The 21744-nt window shown below is 45.4% G+C and overlaps 1 pseudogene; it reads right to left on the reverse strand.

The window, feature by feature from the left end:
* Positions 1-238: 238 nt before the first annotated feature.
* LOC131663467 (uncharacterized) overlaps positions 239-21744 on the reverse strand; it is a 107255-nt pseudogene continuing 85749 nt past the window's right edge.

Here is a 21744-nt window from a genome sequence, read left to right on the forward strand (position 1 = left end):
CATCGTCAGACTACACGAGCCCCCCTTCCCATCGTCGGGAAAAGGAAGAGGGGTAGACCACCGAGAACGCCAACCGTGGATGCATGAGGCCCAGCGAACGAAGGACCTGGGAGACCGACGCCAAGAACCCCACCTTCTACCCCGGCGACGAAGGCCCTGGGCAGCCGGACAGGCGCCCCCCTTCGATACCCGAGAAAAATATTCTGGATACTGATGTGCGGGATTGTTGCAGTAGCAATTATCCGGACAATACACCAGTTTTTCTGTCGGCAGTGAAGATGTAAGTAGTACACGTCCAGCAGAGGTTGCAACAGCGCTTGCACTTTCTGGAAAGACGTGCGCTCGGTCGTGCTCATCCAAAATAACTATACCACGTAGAAAAATATCGGTTAATGCATGTAACAAAATTGACTGCTTGATTTGGTAATTCAACTTTGTCAGTCTATCCAGTTGCAAAGGGGAGGATTTATCCTCGGAACATAGCGAAGTGCGCCACTGCTATGCCCCCTGTGAGTTATTTAAGGGTCCTTTTCCGGTGAAGGAAGCCGGCGCTGACTTCCACAGGAGCAAACCTACCGCGATGACGGGGAAGGTAAACTGACAGAATCGAAATAAGTACAAAGAGGCGATCCCTTTTATTTACGCCAATAAAAGTTACAGCTACGGTTTCTTACAAACGCAATGGTGAGCGCGCTCGCTCAATCCTCAAAACGCGACAACAAACGGCGATTAGGAGCGTGATCGCTCAACTATTATACGCGACAAATATACGATGATTAGGAGCGGATTCGCTCAACTAATAAACGCGACAACTCAATTCGCGGCGTTGTACCGGGCGAGAGCTGGTACGTGAGAGAGAGATCCGCAAAATAATGAGGGAACAAACCCACCGGGTGGCTCCTCCCGCGGCTCGCTGGTGGAAAGCCGACGACGGCGAAATCGCAGTCCGGCTGGCAGCGGGGCTCGCTGGATCACCGGCGGCGGCTGGTTGCAGCTGGCGGCCGGGATCGGCTTCTCGATCGCCTTATGATGATCGCCGGGGGCTGCTCAAACAGCAGCCGGAGATTTGCCACACGAAGACTTTTCTCGTCCTGGGGTTCCTCTCTCCTGGCGCGTCGTCTCTGACTTCTCTCGCGCCGTGACCTCTTTAACGTACGGTCACTCTCCAACTGTCCTCAATTTCTCCCGCTCTCCTAATTCTCGCGGCGCGAGCCGTGCTTTCCGCATTCTCGCCTATTCTTCTTCCTCTCTCGCTCTCTCTCACGCTCTTCGCGCTCTCGCTTCCCCTCGCACCGTCTTCTCCGCCAGTCACGCTCTCCCCTCTCCAGGCCCTGCAACGACACGAGCGCGTGAATGCTATGTCAACCATAGCCACGCTCGGCCGCTACATCCGTGCGAGAAGAGTGCCGCACACAGGGTTAGCGAGCATCGCTATCAGCCCTGTCACAGCCCCCCGCTCAGCCACGGGAGCCGGAGGCACCCGAGGGTTACCCCACGCAACTCCCCTCGCCCGGACACAAGGCCGAGGTTTTGACTAAAACACATATATCAGTACGAGAACATAAAACAAAATAAAACCAAAATAAAACAAACAACGGTTCGCCAATGCTAAAAAAAAGAAACCAAATATTGCACAATCGCGAAAATAAAATCAAAATAGCTAAAAAAAAATAAAATGAACATAATTATTAGTGTCATCCATGCTGGTACCTTAATCACCCTGCGCGTCTTCCTGAGCTGCGCTACGGCTTAACGCCCAGGCGGCGAGCTCGCGCGCCTGGCGTTCCGCCCTCGCAACTTCTTCGCGCTGTGATGGTGTGAGTCTCGCCATCTCAGCCAGAATTGCCGCGACAGGATCACGTTCTCGAGTACCATGCTCAACCTGACGCTGTCGATGCGTCGGCTCACTTGCGCGACGATCGACGCTCTGAGGCCGCGGGTGCGATCTCGCTGACGCTGCCTCAGCCCCTCTCGCCTCGCGCATCTCGCGGCGACGGCGCACCCTGACTCCTGCTCGCGGAGCAGGCACGCGTGTTCCATCAGGGAACACACGATACCTGTCCTTGCCCTTTCCCACGTTGTATGGCTTAGCCGGCCGCTCAGCCACCACTTCCGAAGGTCCTGGAGTCAGCGCTTGCTCCGCTACCTGCGAGTCCGTCGACACCGCATCCTCCACGGTCGTCCCGCGATCTTCGCTCTGCGAACCGGCAACCGAAACCCGACGCGTTGTGACTATCAGTCACCTCCGCTATCGGAGACAAATTTTGGGGCTCCCGCGGTAGCGCTGGTAACTCCCACGTCACGTCCCGCTCCATAGGGGTACTATGAGCCACCGGAGCAACGGTTAGAAACCCGGGCTCATAACCCCCGAAATCCGGCGTCTTTTTATTGCGACGTCTCTTTTTGGAAGTACCGTAGTGTTCCGCCGCTTCCTCCTTCCGGAGCTCCTGCAGGTACTCCGGCGGCGGCGCCCCGCTCGAGCCAGCGCGAGCCGCTGTACTCGGCGGCATCCGGGCCCCTGAATCCTGGCGATCAGATGTGGACGAGGTCTCCGCTACCCCGAATCGCAGCGGACGCTGCGGCAGCAGGTCTCGCGGCGTTATGAGTTCGTCCACCACCGAGCCGAATCGTCCGCGCAGCTCATCTCGCCGTTCCCGAGTCGGGACTCCGCGTCGGACCTCTGCGATAACCAACGGTGAAATCGTCTCGCGACCCTCCCACACACTCGGCGAACTCGCCCCTGTGATGAGTGGTCGCGTATCCACCGGCAGGATCTGGCCCCGCGGCTCCGCCATCGCGACTTCATTGCTGAATCCGCGCCTCACTGACGGTTTTACCATATTGACACGGGGATCCAGCGCGCGCTCCGCGTCTCTCGCCCTCGCATCGGCGGCCGCGACGGCAGCAGCAACAGCGGCACTACGACCTGGCACACGGACAGCGCTGTCCGTGCTCGACTGCCCCACCGCGATTCGCGCATCCGCGACGACCTCCACCTCGGTCCCCGTGTCGGGCAGGAGTTCGGCGACTTCGCCCTCACTCCGCCTCGACGTATCCTCACTCGCGGTTCTACCGGCGTCTACCAACGCGATCTCTGTCCGAGCCATTTCCACTGATTCCAGCGCCACACCTTCCAGCGTATGCATCGCTGTGTCCTCTGTAATAAAATTCCATATAAAATTAGCAAATAATTCCGGAAACGCATGACTATTGTTTCGTATCGCCATGATAGTCCCGTCGTCAATAGTCCTGTCTCCGGCTAATTACACTCACACACAACAATCACTCCAGAAAGTAACATCTACTTCCGGCTGTCCCTACCCGCATTACGCGGAGGTATGTACCTCTTAAGTTCGGACACGTGAACCATTGGTACCTATTTCTTATTCTCCGTCGTTAAAATATACACTCCTGGTGAAACCACACGCAAAATTTTATACGGGCCTATGAACTTCGGATCTAACTTAGCATTTCTCCCCGCGCTTGCACTTGATAACGTATGCGCGCGTCTCAAAACCAAGTCCCCGACCGAAAATTCCGCTTCACGCCGTTTCCTATCATAATGCTTCTTCTGCCGTGTCTGCGCTTCCTCAATATGCTTGATAACCAAGTCGCGCAGCGCGTCGAGCCTTGCCATTCGCTCGCTCCAATCTTTGATTGACGAGCGGATGATCGGCGCTCGCGCTTCCACTTCGCGTCGCAGACTCGTAGCTTGCTGCGACTCACGCCCGAAGTTTAGGAACGCCGGCGAAACTTTCGTACTCACCTGGATTGTTGTGTTCATTGCTTGTCTGAATTCATGCAAATATTTATCCCAATTTCTGTGGTCCTGATCCACGAAAATCGCCACCATCAGCTTCAGCGTCTTAATCGCTCGTTCGGCGAAGTTCGCCTGCTGATGGTTTGGCGGACAGAGTACCTGTTCGATTTTGTAGTACTCGTCCAACGTCGCTCGAAATTCGTTTCCACAGAAATTCTTTCCATTATCCGTGACTAAGTAGCTCGGAACCTCCCATCTAAATAAAATCAGTTCCTCAAGAGCTTGCGCAAGAGCTTTCCCTGTAGCCGACACGAGAGGCTTAAACTCCACGTATTTCGTAAATAAGTCCTGAAATACGACTAGATACTTAAACCTATTCTTACTTCTTGGCAGTTCAATTACATCCGCCGCTACCACTAGCCATGGTCGTTCGACTACACGTCTGCTCATCAATCCCATCGGTAGCTTCTGTTCGATCTTGTACTTCTGGCATTCCTCACACGAACGCACGAACTCCGTGATATCGTGATACATCCCATGCCAGGAGTACTCCCTCGCAACCCTATCATACGTTTTATCCCTACCGAAATATCCTGCCGATGGCTCGCAGTCTGCGTCTCGCATCACTCGAGCCCTATGCTCTAGCGGTACTACTAAGCGCCAACATTGCTCGCGATTTGTGACTGGATCGAGTAGTTTATCGGAAGAGAATCTATACAACATTCCGTCCTCTACTCGCCAATTTCGGAATTTATCCGGTCTCGCAAGAACATCTCTCATGCGCTGTAAGTAGTCTGGGTCCGTAATGGTTGCGAATGACGCTACTTCCTCGCCGTCCTCATACGCGCGCGATAACGCGTCCGGCGTATGATGTAGGCGACCCTTCCTATACACGATCTCAAAATCGTATTGCTGAAGCTCTAGAATCCATCTCGCGAGTCTACCTGCGGGCTCTTTCTTATTCCGCAGCCACGTGAGCGCTGTGTGATCAGTAACCACCACGAAATGCGTTCCCTCAACGTACGGGCGGAATTTCTTTATACCCATTATTACTGCCGCGCACTCCAGTTCTGATACCGAGTAATTTCGCTCATGCGTGTTGAGCATCCTGCTCGCGTAGCAGATGGGGTGCTCGAAACCGTCCGCGTCCTTCTGCATCAAACACGCTCCTAGCGCATATGACGACGCATCGCAATGGATATAGAACGTTTTCGCAAAGTCGGGTCTCGCCAGCACTGGCGCTTCCGTTAGCGCCTTCTTCAGTTTTTAAAATGCTTCGGCCTGCTCCGATCCCCAATGCCAGCGTTCGCTTTTGCGCGTGAGCTTCGTTAGCGGCACCTTCATTTCGCTCTCGTGCTCAATAAATCGCGCATACCATCCGCACATGCCGAGGAAGCGTCGCAGTTGTTTGACATTTCTGGGCTGAGGAAACTCAACTACCGGCTGGATCCGGTCTGCGTCAGGTCGCAGCCCCTGGCTATCCAGACGGTATCCCAAAAATGTCACCTCCGAGCATCCGAATTCACATTTCCCTACGTTTACCTCAAGTTCCGCGTTAACCAGTCTTTCCAATGCCCGCCCGAGCCACACCAGATGATCGCTAAAAGTCTCGGTCACGACTATCACGTCGTCGAGATATTTAAATACAAACGGCTCAAATTCCGGACCGAATAGCGCATCCATCAGACGCATGAATGTTGCCGGCGCGTTTATCAACCCGAAGATCATATAATTGCATTCTAACAGGCCCATCCCTGGAACCGCAAATGCCGTATACTTCTTGCTTTCCTCGCTCAACGGTACCTGTAGATATGCGTTTTTCAAATCGATCTTCGAAATAAATCGCGCCCCTCGCAAACGATCAAGGATCGCATCGATACTCGGCATCGGGTATGCGTCTGCCCTTGTCGCTTTATTCACCGGTCTGAGATCGATACACATTCGATTTGTGCCGTCCTGCTTCTTCACGATCACCGGCGCGCTGCTCCAATCGCTAGTCGACCTTCGAATCAACCCGGATTCCAACCACCTTTTTGTTTCGCCGCGCATGAAGTCCATTACCTGCGGCGAGTATCGCCTCAAAGGGGTCTTCACCGGCCGCGCACCCTGCACGTCTATTTCGTGCCGAATTAAATGCGTGCATGCCGGTGATTTCTCGGGCACAATCCGCCGAACTAGCTGCTCTATCACCTCGCGCTGCGAAGGTCGCAACTCAGAAAGTCCAGCGACCTCGGCCCTGACGCGAGCACGCGTGAATCCCGAGTCGCTCGGAAATTCCACCCTCTCGCGTTTCAACTCTGCAAACGAGTGCCACGGGCCATTCCTTATATGCCAACGCCTTTCCGCATGCTCCGTACCAATACCGAAGCTCTCGATGATGTCCATCCCGACTATCATATCGTACTGCATTGGCGCGTCCACAACTCGCGTTTCTACCTCGCGTACTACTCCGTCAATTTCAATTCTAAGACGAAGTTTCCCTATAATTTTCGCTTTTGCTCCCGCGAAACCAAACAATGCCACATCGCACGGCTCTATGTGGTCCACAAACTCTCTTCGTACGCGCGATCCTACGATGGTCAGCATCGCCCCAGAATCGTAAAGCGCACTATACGGTCTCCCCGCGATGTGCACTACCAAAAGCGCGCGGTTTTCTACGGCGTCCGCCTTCGGTTCACCCATGCACACGCGCACGCATAAGCGCGAGACTTCTTCGCTGGCTCCAGTATCCGCGTTTCCCACCGATTCCTTACGCATCGGTTCACGCCCTGGTCCGCCTAACGCTCCCGGCAAAGATGCTTTTCACCGCAACCGTACCGCTCAGCACCATGAATTCGTTCGACGAGGTGGCAGATCGCGACGACGTCTCGTCTACACTGCCAGGGTCGTCTACCTCTCGTCTCATGTCGTGCTGACCCGGTTCCGCGGCTTGAGCCTGCTCCGGGGCCTGTAGTACGCACTTTGCACCTACTCCCGGACTGCTCAAAGACCGCGTGGTTTCCACGGTTTTCCCCGAGTTTCGAATACCATCATCCGATACTGGCGCTCCCGTCAGATCCTTCCCGATTGACCCGCGCCCATCCCTCGGACACCCTTGGATATTCCCTCGGTCTGCATTCAGCGTTTGCGCAGCCTGTCTCTCATTCTCGCCCGTCGACTCGGTCTCACGCATCCTCAGCCACTGCTCATTAAACCCAGGCCAATCGAACGTCTTCCTTACACTCTCCGTTTCGCGTCCTGTGTACTCGCGATATTCTGGAGTACTTGGCCGCACGCCGTTCGCGTCCTCACCTCCCGGATGCTCTGATCGACGTGTTTCAGTCAGTCTGCGGTACTCCGTGAGTCCGCCCTCTAACAATCTATTAAACGCGATCTCACCCGGATGAAGTGCCCTATCATGCGACACTACGCGGGGCCCGCTGGGCGCGCGGAGCCCGCGTTAGAGTTTCCCATTGCCCTGATCCATCCTCGGCATTCTGGGCATATTTCAAGGGTTCCACTATCCGAACCGCAACCCTGGCACCTTCGCGAGGCTCGCGTCCCCAACGTACACTTGTTGGCATAGTGACCAAGCCGCTGGCATTTATAGCAGCGCACTGGGCCCTTATCCTCATCGCGTCTCGCAGCTTGGTTAAGACCTGCGCTACCGCTTGCCTCAGTGGTTGCTGGCCCACCCGCGGCCTGTTGCGGAATCCGCGCATCCTGCGGGCTCGCGCACTCAGATTTACGGTGTCCGCGCCCCCCCGCATTTATAGCATACGCCCTGGAACGCTGCTCCGCCGGCTGCGTTACTCACCGCCGGGGCTGCGCTTCCCGATGGCGTCCCAACGCGCGTCCGCAGCAGCCGCGACAACGCAGCCACTACATCTGTCGGCAACATGTCCGGCGAAGCTGCTGGATCCTGTTGTAACGGGCTTTCCTTGCTCGGACCTCCGTTGTCGCTTCCAGACTTCGACGCCGGCCTTGCCGTTCTGCCACGTTGACCTTTCCCACTCGCAGACTGGACAGACGCGACAGACTCTTTTACCGCAGGGCCCGCGTTTCTGATACCCGGTTTCGCATTCTCGTTCGCCGTATTTCCTCGGTACGCTACTTCCGGCATCAATGATTCTTGCGGTGTAGGAGGCGGCCGATACACATCATCAATGTCGCGCCGACGTTCAAATTTCTCTCCCCACGCACGCAGCTCTGCCAACGTTTTAACCTTCTTCGACCTGATAAACTTCTGCAGCGTCGGATATAGATTAATTTTTATCAGCTCGATCTGTCACCGCTCCGAGAGTCCCGGCTCCAGCCTACCCGCGATATACAAAAAGCTGTCAGATACTGGCCCAGCGGCTCACCCTCGCCTTGAGTACGGCGGCGCAGCGCGTCATATACGTACTCGCGCGAGCGTCGCGGGCAAAACTGTCGTCGAAACTCATCCTTGAATTCGCGCAGCGTTCGCCAACTCGGACGATTTGTTTCCCACCAGAGCATCATTTCCGAGCTTACGAACGCGGTCATCAAAGCCGACAACATCTCCGCGTCGCGAAATCTATAAAAAGCTTGCACTTCGTGCAGTCGCTGGAGGAATTGTTCCGCCGTCAGCCCGCCCTTTTTAGTGAATACCACCGACCAGTTTTTCAACGCTGACACCGCGTCTGCCGGCCGGCCATCGATATAACGAGCTTTTGGCCTTCCTACGCACCTATCGTCATCGGAGTCATACTTCCACGCCTCATCGTCCTCGAGCGCTGAGTCATAACTCGCTCCGCCGGACTCTGAGTGCTCTGACACCTCCTCTTCGTCTTTATACCGACGCATTTTCATCGCGGCATTTCTCGTCGGTGCCGGGCGCTCATTCTCGCGCGCCCGGGCGGTCAGCCGCGCAGACTCGCGCCTCGCCACGGGCCTCGCGTTGAGCGTTCCACGCCCCGGAGTACTGGTGTCTTTTGGGCCGCGCGCCCCCTCATACTCTAGTGCGTTATTCATCTCGCCCTGGCCCATGATGTTTCGCGCTTCGCGCGTCGGCAATGTCTCTCGCACTGGCCAAATTAAGCTAACCGCGCGCCGCCATATCGACGGCTCCTGCCCATGAAAGCTCGTCGGTCGCTGCTGTCCGCGCACCCGCGCCGCCTCGGTCTGTCCGTTGGCGAGACCCTCTGGTCGCGCGTGGCCCACCGGTGCCGACCGATTCAGCGCCGACCTCACATTTGTTTCCAGCGGCTTCTCATTCGCAGTGATACCGTCGGTTACGCGAATGCGCGTTTCCGACGGCTCCTCGTCGCAGCGTTGTGAGTGCTCGCCCATCGTCCGCCGCGCGATCACCGCTGCGCGCACCGCCGCCTCCCAAGCTTCTAACAACGCGCCATCCCGCGCCGCTGACGCGAGCGTCGCGTCAACGGTAGTCGGGATTTCACCTGCTACGTAGTCCTCTGCTTTTACCGGGGGCTCCGATTCGTGGCACGCGCTAAATAAAAATACACGAAATGCCCTATCCTGCACGGTCGCTGTTGTCCCCTCCGTCGCGAGACTCTGGGCCGCCATCCATGCTAGCAGGTCGCTTAAACGTGTCTCGCGCACGCGCTCCCATAGTTCCTTTATCTCCGGCGTTCTCATAACTCGTCGCCTAAAGGTTTCCGGTCGCGCGCGCGACTCGCCTGGCTTCGGCCGTTTCGGCGACTTTGCCAGAGGCATCGTTTTACACGCCTAGTCCGGCGTAAACAAACAGACCCGCTAAGAATTGCTCTGCGACTCGCAACAGTTATCCGTGCGCGCGCTAAGTCTCTTAACAGCGATGACTTTGGTGCGAACACGCAACACAAAGTCTTAATCGCTTAATCCCTACAAACTCAAATTTAAACAGCCAGAAGTGATGATACCAATCACACGCTTTAATCACACAACACACATTACAAACCAATCACGCACATTAGCCAAAACACCAGGCTCGCCTCGTCGCACCGAACTCCAGGCTATATTTCAAATTACCAGCGCTAATCGCGCAATGTAAACAAAGCGACTCTCGCTGTTGCCCTTCTTGGAACGTTCGGACTCTGGCGTAACTCGAGCCTAGCGTGTTGACGACATAGCAACAAAGAAATTTTAATTTCCAACTACAATTCTGGCCTCTCTCAGCGTCTCACCGGTACTTACCCGCAACTCAGCGAACTCGCCGAAAATGCACAAGTCGACCAAAATACCGCACTGCCTCTGACACAATGAAAACGCGATTTTCCCAACCGCACTCGCGATCACCTTCACCTCCCGTTAAACAAAGCGATGCGAAAGATTCTCCCGCCGAAAGAACACAAGGGATGCCATGCAAAGGGGGGGATTTATCCTCGGAACATAGCGAAGTGCGCCACTGCTATGCCCCCTGCGAGTTATTTAAGGGGCCTTTTCCGGTGAAGGAAGCCGGCGCTGACTTCCACAGGAGCAAACCTACCGCGATGACGGGGAAGATGAACTGACAGAATCGAAATAAGTATAAAGAGGCGATCCCTTTTATTTACGCCAATAAAAGTTACAGCTACGGTTTCTTACAAACGCAATGGTGAGCGCGCTCGCTCAATCCTCAAAACGCGACAACAAACGGCGATTAGGAGCGTGATCGCTCAACTATTATACGCGACAAATATACAATGATTAGGAGCGGATTCGCTCAACTAATAAACGCGACAACTCAATTCGCGGCGTTGTACCGGGCGAGAGCTGGTACGTGAGAGAGAGATCGCAAAATAATGAGGGAACAAACCCACCGGGTGGCTCCTCCCGCGGCTCGCTGGTGGAAAACCGACGACGGCGAAATCGCAGTCCGGCTGGCAGCGGGGCTCGCTGGATCACCGGCGGCGGCTGGTTGGCAGCTGGCGGCCGGGATCGGCTTCTCGATCGCCTTATGATGATCGCCGGGGGCTGCTCAAACAGCAGCCGGAGATTTGCCACACGAAGACTTTTCTCGTCCTGGGGTTCCTCTCTCCTGGCGCGTCGTCTCTGACTTCTCTCGCGCCGTGACCTCTTTAACGTACGGTCACTCTCCAACTGTCCTCAATTTCTCCCGCTCTCATAATTCTCGCGGCGCGAGCCGCGCTTTCCGCATTCTCGCCTATTCTTCTTCCTCTCTCGCTCTCTCTCACGCTCTTCGCGCTCTCGCTTCCTCTCGCACCGTCTTCTCCGCCAGTCGCGCTCTCCCCTCTCCAGGCCCTGCAACGACACGAGCGCGTGAATGCTATGTCAACCATAGCCACGCTCGGCCGCTACATCCGTGCGAGGAGAGTGCCGCACACAGGGTTAGCGAGCATCGCTATCAGCCCTGTCACACAGTAGCTGTCCGTTTATTGGGTTGAAAGTGTATATCATTCCATTTTCAGTGGTCTACAAAATTAATAATACTCTTAATTTTACGTCGAGTTGAAAGGTCACGATTGAAAATGCGGATAAAATTAAAAATTACGTTACCTGTTGCAAGCAATGCGAATTGAGGTGGATGCGGAAAGTGTCTACTTCCACGTTGAACATACAAAACTATCTTGTTAAAATTCTGAGATAAGCCTTTGATGTTATTGACTCGTGATTGCCAAATTATTTCACCTTTCGTTGACTCTATTTCATACAGCTATAATAATAAATTGTTAATATAAGTCACACGAAAATTAAAATCAGTTTATCTATCGTTCAAGTTTGATATAACAGTTTCACCTTCCCTGACGATGTAACAGGTACAATCACTTTATGTAAACCAAATTTATCATGAACTAAATCGGCTCGTTGATTTGATTACTGTGGTTCAAAGCCAAATGTTCCTTGCATGAAAACGTTTATCTGGTTTGCTTCTGAAAGAGAAGATAAATCAACGATTTAGATATTAACAACTCAAAAGAATACTGCAATAACTTAAAAATTAAAGCCTTGCGAACGCAATACATCAGTTTATTTAGTCAGTTCAACGTTTGACAAAACTAAAACAATTAAATAAATTAAACTATAAAATATTGTTATCTAATAATAATTCAATAATATAGTTGATTTTATATTGATACTCAAATGCCTGAAAATAATATTTTCAAACGCTTAATAAACACTAGAACTCTCATGCTAACGAAAAATTTAAAATAAAAATTTCAAATTTTTAAAATCATGCTTTCATAAAAAAATATCATAATGAAAAATCAAACTCCACACTTAAATGTTGATGTCGCCTATACGTATATGCTACTTACATGAACTATTAACATCATGACCGAACAGCAACCATTCATAAAAGAAAGTTAGTTAATATATTGATTTATTGAATTAGAATAAGATGTACTTGAAACTCAAAATTGACGGAATTTCATTAAACTGTTAACTAAAACAATTAAAATTATATTGATCGTGCTTGATCACGATCTGACATTGGCAACTCAACAATTTCAACGGTTACAATATTTGTGAGATAGATTCCTCTCTAGTCTAGATAATATTTTGTTGGACTAAACTGACAGTATATTGTCCTCAGAGGAGAGTAAAAATCTACACGTTTTCCTTCTTGACACTTGTTGTGATTGACAAGAACAATCGGCCGCAACGATCGCAGGCTTAAATAGTGAATTATTTGTTACATATGCTAATTTTTCAGATTGAGCTTCATTTATGCTAAGTTCAGTTATGGTAATTCTTATAATCTAAAAACAAATTTCATTTATTCTAAAATATGTAATATTTATTGAAATCAAATATGTAAATATTTCTTGCATCGCTAGATTCGTATATTAATTTCTTATATTCACCTTTTGATATGATGACTCTAATACTACTTTTTTGCTATCTAAATTAGTAACATACAAAAAGTCTCTCCATCTATATCTCGTGAAATAATTTTAGGGCTTTTCTCAAATAATACCACGCGCTTTCTGTTATTACTGCCGGCTCTAATAGATATTGCAGATATGTTTCCTGGAAGTATAATGTAAACTTGTAAGATCCTTGAGCACCGGCGCCAAATATACTGTTAATTGTTATTGACTGAGGCTCCGATTTAGGTTCAAACATATTGATATAAAACAATAGTGCTAAATTGCAGTCACCTTTCAAGCAAATATAATTTGATGCTGCTCAAATACACCTGTAATCAGTTATCTCCATAAATAAAAAACCCTATTTTAAAATGATTAAGATAATTTAGATATAAAATATTTACTTGGTTTCTTGAGATATGAAAGGTGGAGAAATTTTCATATTTTTCAAATTTTCTCCAGTTTTACTATGATATGAGGTGACCTCAATACCATTAAAATAAATTGGTAGAATATGATGTAAGGTTTCATCCTTCATGTGCCATTAAACATCTTCAATCCTGCAAACATTACAACAGTATTACTTGATTGAATGGCCTATGAAAATACACACTTTGATGATTTTCAATTGAATCTAATTTCTTCTATCCATTATAACGAGCGCCACTGCTGCTCGTTATGTCTCTCTTTCCCTTATCATAATACATAATTATAAATTAAATATATATAGTGTAATGCGGTACATTACAAGGCCTTTCCTAAGCGTTGCATTATTTGCAACACCTCAGGAAAGCCATTCCCGTCCCTTGCTGCCCCGTAACCAGTTGCATAAAAAATAAATAAACGCGCACTAAAATAAACAATTAACCCTTTTCATGTCCGAATACTACAACCGGAGATATTGACGAAATAAGCGACGAACGCGATCCGACGGACACTCAAAAGAGAAAAAAAGGAGCGCACCACGAAATAAGAGAGCGCACGCACACACTCACACACGACCACGTGTTGCCGACCGGCAAAAGAAAAACTCGCCGATGAAGTAGCAGCTGGCAATCAGCTGGGTCGGGCTGCCGAACACCATCGGCGACATTTTGAGCGCCACACACAATCACAACGGTGACTACACACAAACACCCGGGAACACGTCACTTAACCGACACGGGAGCGCCCCAGGAGGCGCTCCAACGACCGTTATGGGAACACGAGGCGTACACGCGAGAGACCGAGTGGACATTTTGAAGCGCCGAGATGAACTGAGCATGAGCGAGCGAGATCCACTGAGAGCGAGCGAGACAGACTGAGACAGAACGAGCGAGACAGAGAGAGCGAAATAGACTAAACAGAGCGAGCGAGATAGACTGAGAGCGATCGAGCGAGACAGAGCGAGCGAAATAGACTAAACAAGAGCGAGCAAGACAGATTATATGAAATGATGAATAGAATTATATGTAAATACGAAGATGGGGGTGCTACAAATGAAACGACGTACATGTATTCACAACGAATTAAAATTAAAGTTATAATTAGAAAATGAACATGAAAGAAATACCGAATTTATATAAATTCGCATGCGACCGACACACCCCCTATTATAATAGCGAGCGACAAATACCCCGTTAAATTTAATCAATAAATTAACTGACAGAATTCGAACCTCTGACGAAATTCGCTGGTGACGTCACGACAATAAGCGAATTAGAATAAAATTTGATTTCCGTCCGGATAGAAAAATAGATAAGAGTAGGGGTAGATCTTTCCCATCAATTAATGATAGCTATCTTAGTGGGGGGGGGGTGAGAGAGGGTAAATCACGACAAAAGTAGGAGAGTTAAGGAGGGCGCTGTATCCTTTTAATTTACATACGGACCAATGATAAAATATTCGGAGGGCGCTACCGATATCCGAATTAGCATACCGACCAATAATAACATTTCTTCTCGGAAAGAGAAGAAGAAAAGCGATCTTTGACCGCGAAAAGCTGATTCTCGTCCATTTTGCCGCTGTTCTTCTAGCCAGAAGGAGTGTTTGCGCCAGATATTCTCGTCACGCAGGATTAATTGCGTTAGATACCTTATTTTCACGCTAATTTCGTTCGCCGAATCTCAACAGGGAAAACTGTAAGTATGCAAAGTGCCACTCATTAGTATTAATCGCGGAGTGCGGGAGTGGATTTTTCGGTGCAATAGGTCGTCGCGACGCGTGGATCCGTCGATGCCGGTGCCTATTGAATCGCGCTGACCTTTCCGCCATTTCGTAGAATCGAACGTGAGTGTTAGGATCATACGGATTAAAAGCAGTGATTAATTTATTCGCGCTGACCTTTCGCTGAAATAGTAGTTATTGCGAATGTAGAATTAGACGAATAAAATCATTGATCCTATTAATCGCGTTGACCTGTCCGCCATTTATCAGAATCGAACGTGAGAGTTAGAATCAGACAAAGAAAACTTGTGATTTAAGATATTCGCGCTGACCTTTCGCCAAATTAGCAATCTATTGCGAATATTGAAAGTAGACGAATTAAGACTCGTGAGTTACTTTTTCGCGCTGACCTTCCGCCCGTATAGTAATTTATTGCGAATATTGGAAGTAGCTGAATTAAAATTCGTGATTTAATTATTTGCGCTGACCATCCCACCATTTTTGTCAATCAAAGACCAGCCGGAAGAGTATTAGTATTTCGATTATTTCGTGTCCTTGCTATTTCATAATTATGCAGAGTCATATTGACTCTAATCAATCCGACCACTTGCTTATGATTTAATAAATAAGTCAATAAAAATGATTAATTGTTCTTTATATAAAATTTACTTTTGTTACCCTGTCTCATTCGCATGCTGATGATTTTCAGCCGCGAGCGGTTATAATCAGGTAACGCTGATTCGCTATATTCTCGGACTCCACGTTAGGTAACATACGCACGAATTCGAACGGACTTTCGACCTGAGATAAGGAGTCATCACCTGAGCTGTCGGCATATCATAATACACAAATAGGAAACGACTTGTTGGACACCGAGGCTTGGAGAAGAGGAGATCGCGAGTACTCACCCGTTTGCCCACCCTGCGCAGTCGCTGTAAAAGCAGATCGGAATACGCGATCCCATTAGGCCCTATCCCCGACGATCGCCCTAGTCAAACGGCGGTTTGGCGCCCTAAATAATCGGGGATAAGAAGTCAAACAGGCCTTGTGGCGGAAGAGCTTCGGTAGCGCGGTTAAGGCCCCCGAAATCCCCGGCCACAATATGTATAACTAATTAAATTGATATGTATAGCTAAGTTTCAGTCGGCTGGAGTGAGGTAAGTGAGTAAGAGAGAGAGAAAGAGAGAGAGAGAGAGAGAGAGAGAGAGAGACAGTTTCGATTATCGAACGCGCGGGCGCGGGGAAGACTATCAGTTTTGTCGGCACGCGAGGATAAGCTGCTCGGTTTTCAATACGAACACACGTGTGCCAGGCTCGCAATCGACGTTTTATCTGTCCTTTTGTTGAGACTTACGACGACGATATCGGCTGTGACACCGAGGATAGGAGGACAATACGCCTGCCTCTTTGGAGGATTCCTCGATTTGTAAGTACCTTGCGTGCTTTGCTCTTTCTCTAAACCTTACAACTTATATTTGAGTAATTTTTCGCTATGATGCTAAATCATGAAAATATTTGGAATGATACATTAAAATGGTCCACCCTGTATTTGCGTATGTGTGTGTGCGTGTGTGCTATAAAACGGATTACATACCCAATTGTTTTTACAATGATAAATAAATACCTGTGATAATTGCTGAGTTTATCTTTAATGAAATGGTATTGAAATAGGGCTTATGGTCTGCAGCGAATGGGAGTTTTCTGGCCATCTGTAAACAAAATAAACCGGAATACTTTTGCTTCAAACTTCTAATATTTCTTTATTTTTTTTGGTGTCGAAGGCCCCGACCTCGCCTTGACGTGTGAGGCACAACCACTATCATTGCCCCTCCAAATTTTTAGAGTTTAAAGTAAAAATAAATAAATATAATAAAATAATAAAATTTAAAACACATAAACCATCATATTATATGCAACAAAATAAATAAAAACGTTAAATAAAACTCTAAAAAAAACGCTAAAAATAAAAACTAAATCTATCATGCATAAAAATGAAATAAAGAACTAAATCTATCATGCATAAAAATGAAATAAAGAACTAAATCTATCATGCATAAAAATGAAATAAAGAACTAAATCTATCATGCATAAAAATAAAATAAAGAGCTAAATCTATCATACATAAAAATAAAATAACGAACTAAATCTATCATGCATATAAATGAAACAAAGAACTAAATCTAGCATGCATAAAAAAGGAACGAAAAAAACAAAAATGTTAATGTATTTTTTTTTAATTTGTTGTTTTTTATGTTTTTTTTTAATTTTTTTGTTTTTTATAAATTTTTTTTGTTAAACTATTTCAACTACTTAAAATTAAAAATAAAATAATTTAAAAAGATCACATCACCAAAAATTTCCGTTTCTTTAATCCTCAAACAGTTCTTCATTAGACATACTGCCAGTGTCGTTTTCAATTTCCCCGCCGTCTTCCCCATAATGTTCCATCTTATCGAGTTGATCGGCGTCCATCTCTATCAATAACAATTTTAAGAAATTTAACCCATGAACATATAATTCCGAACCCTCAAACTCCAGTCTCCTTGACGTCCAAAACTTTGAAACTGCGACCACGTAATCCAGAACCCTTAAATTACAGTTCCTTAACCCCCGAGACCTTTAACCTGACACTATATTAAGGATTCATGCTTATGTGGTCGCAGTTGAAAACGCTCGGCAGTCTATGAGACTGGTGTTTAAAAGTTCGCGGTTATATGTCAAGAGCAAAAGTACTCCCTTATGATCATCTGGTCCGTGTAGAAAGAATAATTCATTCTCGATATTACGTAACCTCGAATATACGAGTATATAAAAAACCGTGATTTTTTACCCTTTGAGATTATGATATCTCGAGAACCTTAATAAAGTGTATTGATTCTGAAGCTCAATCTGAATACAACGCGTCAAAATACTACGGAAATATGTTATAGATCGCGAAACAGTTTGCTGGTGACCGTTTTTTCTTCAGTTTTGTTCGAGTTTGGAATGCCGATAATGAGCGCTAGATTAAGCAAACTATTGAGTGATTAATTGCTGAACTGATAGTGACTAGCGCAAATGGCTCATGAGTAACAACGAAGTCGGATTGCTTACGGTTATTTTCAAGTCGCACCACCAAAATCCGATACTATTACAATGATCCCTTCAATTATGGTATTTGAGAAGGCTAGTTACGCAATCGAAGAGTATTTCAGGCTTTACAAATAAAATTCTTAAAGATCACCGTAGTTCTAGATATGAATATTTTTTCCTCGAAAGCAATAGATTTAGGAGAAAAATTACTAAGAATAAAAAGTGCTTGGAATTAGACAAAGATTACATATACATTTTTTCGAAGTGTTTTGGATAAATTTTTTATTTTGCAATAATTTGGACATTTGCAAAAGCTTGAAAAGTTGCTTGAGACGTTTTTAAAAAATTTGAACGTATTCTTTGAGTGATTTTAAGAACTTTTTATTCTAGGTAATTTTACCGGTTTATACATGTTTGCTGAGGAAAAAAATCATAAACGTAATAGACATAATTTTGATGAAGATGAAAGTGAAAAATGAAACTTGGAAAAATGGATTCTCAAAGTTCAGACATTTACTCCACCGGCTAAAAAGGTTCCAGCTCGATGGCATATGAAGAAACCTTTTAAAACTTGATTTAAAAAAAAAAGAGATTCATGCTTTTTTTTTTAAAGAAACTGATTTTTATGTAATTAATATATTTTTTAGAGCAATTTCATCTACACCAACGGTAAGGGTAAGTTTTGAGCTTTCGAAGCATGTCACTCTCAATTTTTTTAGTCACCGATAGCGTGAGTTACAAAGCCTCAAATACCAGTGTACCGCTTATGCCATTTTGAGCCTTTAAGGATTAATACGATTTATTCTGGTATTTTTCATCCCGTTAGTGAGAAAAAAATTTATTTAATTTATCTATGATCTTAAATGATAGATAAATATATGAAGCTGAAATGTAAAATTCGCAGTAATTAACGAAATATTCCTGGAGTTTATTTATGAGGAAAAATAGTTGATAAAATGAATTGTAGAACAGAGAAATCAGGGGAATGAACTGTGATTTTAATTGTTTACCTTCCGAATGTCGACATCAGGATTCTCAAATTTACGTTGGGGCCATCGATTTCGAGGGATAGCATTCTGTTTGGAACGTCGTAAACGCTCTTTCAGACTTTTTAAACCTTTCATAAAAGTCAAATCAACCTCTCCTTCGGTAAACCTCTTGAAATTCGGATTCCTATTTATTGCCTCTGTAAATAATATCTTCAATATAATTTCTTATATAACAGTTTATAATTTTTAATAGAAAGGTAAATTGTTTGTTAGAGTTATTTAATTATCGCCACCTCGTATATGATATATTTACCTATACAAGCATCAATAAATATCGTCCCTTTCAACTTGAACTGACTAGTTCTTTGGCTTTTGTAAACGACGCCAGCCAATACATTTTCGTTGATGTCAAACGACTCTAATAAATATTTAGAGACACAATCTCTAAGATTGAATCCACCCAAATAATGGAAATAAGAAACCTGTAAAAAAATATGTAATGTAAAGTCACAAAAATACTGCTATAATATTTATACATACATCATCGAAAACTTCATGGCTGATGTCTTCAAAGCCTTGGATGTAATCGACAGTCTTAAAAAGGAGGCAAGTAGGACATTTTGGTCTCGATTTTGATCGCCGATCACGAGTCTCCAAACGATGGAATAGGTCTTGCTGTTTTCTACAATTAATTTGTTTATTAGATGGCTCATTATTTTTTTTTATTAATTGTATTAAGAAAAATGCATACGTAAGCTGATCCTTTATATTCTTCATATCATTTTCCAGCTCACTAAATTAAACGAACATTAATTCTATTATATATATATTATACATTTAAATATATATCATATTTGAAAATGTCTTACTCTTGATGATCTAGAAGTTTTTAGACATTCTGCTGGATTTCCCTAATAAAAATCGATTTTATTAATTTTATAAATGAATATAAACCATAAATTCGCAACGAAAGATCGGCAGTATGGTTGACCAAGTATATGAACACGCGTACCGACGTTTATCTGATAGTTGGTAGTTTTTGCGTTGAAGTTATCGGACGAGAAGCGGTGCGGGGCTTCGCCACCATCGTTTTGCTTTAGGATTCGTCCGTCACAAAATAATAAACTAGGATTATGCTATTTGACAATAACTTACTTTAATATATCTAAAGTCTCTTCGCCATTCGATCGAATCCTGGTTCCTGGTACATTGTCTAAATGCATCGATAACGATGACTGCTGCTGACTTGTTTCTGTTGATGGTGTAGGTATGTTGGCGATCCAGTCTGTATGATGAAGAGTTAGTTGTAAGCGTATGTGAGAAGTTTCTATTGTGTGATTGGTACTGATTGTTTGTTGATGTTGGTGCGAGTGTATGTGATGTAGAGGGTTGTAGTGTTTGGTGTATTCTTGTTAATGAAGGTGTGCTTGAGAGTTGTGCAGTTGATGAATGACTGCGTGTAAGCGAAGATGTGGATGGGTTGTGTGGCTGATTTTGATATGATTGTAGATGTGACGAGGTTAATGATTGATTGTGATATACACAAGGATGAGTAAGTGATGTTTGGCTGTGCGATTATTAATTTTTGTAAGTTTTGTAGAGGAATTTTCGTGGATCAAGTGGTGTGAGTTTAATGTTAGTGGGTAGTGATAGTGTTTGTGATGTCATGTGCTGTTCGTATGAAGGGAACCGGTGTTCGAGTTCTTGCAAGTCATTCTGCAAGTTAAACAATGACTCCTCTGGATCCAATGAACTTATTCCTCTCGACTTCTTTTTGGGTGGCATCTTGGAAGATAGTCTAAGGGATATAAATTTTTCATGACAGAAAAAGCATTATCTCAAAGTAATAAGCTTAAATTATATATATATATATATATATATATATATATATTGAGATGTTTTATTGCTGCTTTTATATATATATATATATATTGAGATGTTTTATTCACGATATATATTGAGATGTTTCATTGCTGCTTTTATATATATATATATATATATATATATATATAAAAGCAGCAATACAACATCTCAATTTGATAGGAATGATCCTATTATTGAATTCAACACCATCTTTGTTTAACACAGAAAGAAGATCATCGACAAAATGCTTCATCAATTCCACAGGATTTGTTGGCTTACGTGAACTTTTCCATATACAAACAAGCTCTGGATGACTTTCAATTATGTTAGCGATTCAGATACAGACAGGCCATATCCTAGTGTCAGATACTTTGTGTAACGAAGCTTCATCCGTACTGAAATCAAGTTCTAAAATTTCTGGAATATCTTGTGGAATAGTTGACTCAAGGGTCGATATAATTGCATTTTTAACTCCTAAATGTAGGTATTCACCTCCATCAATCTCCAAAGTAGAAGTTTTATCGCGAGGTGTATGTAAAATCGTACGAGGATCTTTGTGCAAGTTGGTAAAGCAATCGTGCGACCGAAGAACTTCTAATATAGCTTTTATTTGGACCTGATTCATATTAGTATTAGAAAATACATCTCCAAGGCGCTATTCAAAACTCTCGAGACTATTATCTACATTTGATGATAAGAATGATTCGGAAGAATAAGACGAATCTTCATAATCAGAATTGAATCTACTTCCACCAGATACAGTATAATTTTCAATAAACTCATGATCTTTATTAACAAAGTCAAAAGAGTTATAAACTTCATTCATTTCAGACTCTCCATTTTCATCAGGATTTACCTCAACTCCGTTGGACTCTGATTGTTCCTGTACGAGCATATGTTTTCGCGTTTTGAAAAGTTTTAGCTCTAATTTTTGACGATACTCGGGACAATAGTCTTCCCATTTTTTACGAGTTAACAATTCATTTATTCGAGACATGATATTGTGAAGAAGTAGAATGTAAAAATGTTACTAAGAGTAATGAAACTAATACTAGCTTAAATGAGACCTCTTATACTACTGAAGTTAAGGTCACCCACTGTATTAAATAATTAGTAATGATTTTATATTAATAATAATAAATAAATTTTGAAATTAAAG

Source organism: Phymastichus coffea, unplaced genomic scaffold (genome assembly GCF_024137745.1).
Source record: "Phymastichus coffea isolate CEN01 unplaced genomic scaffold, Cenicafe_Pcof_1.1 PCOF00002, whole genome shotgun sequence".
Classification (NCBI taxonomy): Eukaryota; Metazoa; Arthropoda; class Insecta; order Hymenoptera; family Eulophidae; genus Phymastichus; species Phymastichus coffea.